Below are 3,072 nucleotides of genomic sequence, written 5' to 3'. Positions count from 1 at the left end.
GATGGCTCACTGCTGTAATCTCAGCACTTTAGAAGGCTGAGGCAGGTGGATCACCTGAGGTCAGGAGTTCAAGACCAGCCTGGCCAACATGACGAAACCCTGTCTTTACTAAAAATACAAAAATTAGCCGGGCATGGTGGCAGGTGCCTGTAATCTCAGTTACTTGAGAGGCTGAGGCAGGAAAATTGCTTGAACCCAGGAGGCAGAGGTTGCAGTGAGCCGAGATCACACTATTGCACTCCAGCTGGGAGACAGAGTGAGACTCTGTCTCAAAAAAATAAATAAAGATACCATTTCGGCTTTCCCGTATTATACAGATCCAGAAGAAAGACCAACTTAGGATCTCTATGCACATGATTATTTCATATTTTTGGAAGAAAATAAACTAGTGTTGAATTTAAGAACATGCTCAGAAGTCATGATTTTTGAGGAAGGAGGCTATTTATTTAAATCGATATAAAGGACCATTAGTTTTAGACCTATAATTTATACTTGGTGAAATTTTCATGAAAAAAAAAAAACACTCATTTCCCTAAATATTTTCTAGTAAAAACATGACTTGCTTTTTCGGTGCAAAGTCTGCCACACTGTTTTTAAAAGTGAGGCTTATGAGACCGTGGGAGAGAGATAAGTGAACAGCCTCTTTAATAAGAGAGGCGTCCAGCATGGTGGTGAAATGCAATACCAAAAAGTAAACAAAGAGCCTCATGTGAAAAAGACCAAGTTGAAATGAATCTTGCTTTTCCTATTTGAAAAACATGCTCATGGTTGTTAGTAACTGAGTCAAGACATTTAAATCATATATATACTTTTATATTTTGACAGTGACCTTTTATAAGTATACAGTGGGGATAAGAAGATGAGCAAAGCCTTGCTGCAGAAAAAGCATTTCAGTTAATTGAACATGAAATGTGTTACCATCTGATAACATTAATAATATGTGATCGCTACTTTGTATCTAATATACAGTTCATTTGGTTGGAATCGAAAGCGTTCTATAAATGTTAGCATATGAATCCTGTTGCAAACCTATAAACTAAGCAGCTCTATTTTGGTGCATTTTGAAGTATCTCTGTGTTAGTTATCTATGCTGTGTAACAAATTATCCCCAAACTTAGCAGCTTCAAACAACAAATATTTATTATTGCAACATCAATCAGGAATGGCTTAGCTGGGAGATTCTAGTTCAAAGGCTCTCATTAAGTTGTAGTCAAGGCATTGGCCAGATTAACAATCATTTGAAGACTTGATGAGGGCTGGCAGATCCACTCATAAGGTGTCTAATTCACAATCCCAGCAAGTTAGTTTGAGATATTGACAGTAAACCTCAATTCTTTTCTACACTGGCCTCTCCATAGGGCTGCCTGAGCATCCTCATGACATGGCAGCTGGCTTCCCCCAGAGCCAATGATCCATGAGACAAAGCAAGATGGAAGCTACAATATCTTTGTATGATCTAGCCTTAAAATTCACCCACCATCACTTCCTTCACATTCTGTTCCTTAGAAGCCGGTTACTAAGTACAGCCCACACTCGAGGGGAGGGCAATTCGACTCCATCTCTTAGAGGAGTCTTAAATAATTTGTGAACGTATTTTAAAGGCACCATGATCCTCTATTTACATAAAGACAGTTGAAAATGACGGTGGTTTACCTGCTAAAGGTCAACAAACTCCTGGTAAGACCCCACCTGGAAGGCGGCAGGCTTTTTTTATTTATTGTATAGCAAAACAGAAAACCCACATTCTTGAAATAACTGCACACGAATCCCAAATCTGCCTCTTTAAAAGGTCCAAGACCTTCTAAACACGGCAGGACACTTTCTGTTTAGAAATGGATGAAATGGACACTAGACTGGAAGGGTCAGCCTTTGATTAAGAGTCAGCTTTCCTCTTAATCAGCTCTGGGACCCGGAGAACAAAGACACTTTTCTGAGGGATGGTTTCCTCCTTTGTAAAATAAGATGGGCTAGCCGAATGGTTTCCAAAGTTGGTGGCCTTTAAGGTCCTCTGGGGAATTAAAGGCTCACTGATCTTGTGTTAAATTCACAATGTCCAGGAATCTGTACCACTTAAAAGCACTTGGAGACTCTGGTGGCCTGTTTTGCAAACAGTAGGAACAGCTGGGCTACATGATTTCTCATGCTTCCATTTTTAACATCATTTTATTTATTTTTGAGACGGAGTCTCTCTTTGTCACCCAGGCTGGAGTGCAGTGGCATGATTTTGGCAACCTCCGCCTCCTGAGTTCAAGTGATTCTCCTGCTTCAGCCTCCTAAGTAGCTGGGATTACAGGCTTCTGCCACCATGACTGGCTAATTTTTTTTTTTTGTATTTTAGTAGAGACGGGGTTTTACCATGTTGGCCAGGTTGATCTCGAGCTCCTGACCTCATGTGATCTGCTTACCTCAGCCTCCCAAAGTGTTGGGATTACAGGCGTAAGCCACCATGCCCGGCCAACATTATTTTAACTCTCCCCATCAGACTGGGTATGCTCATGTACATTGTTGGTTCTCCATCTTCGCTACAATCATAAGCAGAATTTTAAAAAATTATGATGCCTAGGGCCCTCCCTAGCAAAACAAGTCATTCTGGGGTGGAACTCGGGTACCATCATGAGTTGTTGGCTTGTTTTCATCAGGACATTTAAAACTAATCATGTTTAGCCTTGTTGGCACATTAGAATCACTTGGGGAGCTTTAAAAAAGCCTACTGCCCAGCCCGTCCCTCAGGCCAATTAAATCACAATCTCATGGGTAAAACCAAGAATCGGTATTTTTTAAAGTTCTCCAGGTGATTACAACATACAGCCAAACTGACCTATGTTTGCCACATTTGAGATAATTCTAATGCTAATTCACCTGTAAGGGATTATTCCAAAAAAAACCCCAACATTTACATGCCACAGTGCTCTAAGAAAAAAAAATGCATTTAAAGTGGAAGATATTACAATTTTGAAATGAAATATATTAAAAATTAAATGGAACTAAGTTCAATTTCTGGCAATATGGCAGACTAAGTAATTTGAAAATCCTCCCATCATAAACCACCTATAAATACTGGTCAGGATGTAA

This window comes from Mandrillus leucophaeus, unplaced genomic scaffold (genome assembly GCF_000951045.1).
Source record: "Mandrillus leucophaeus isolate KB7577 unplaced genomic scaffold, Mleu.le_1.0 Scaffold20, whole genome shotgun sequence".
NCBI lineage: Eukaryota > Metazoa > Chordata > Mammalia > Primates > Cercopithecidae > Mandrillus > Mandrillus leucophaeus.
Note: the sequence above shows the minus strand (reverse complement) of the source record.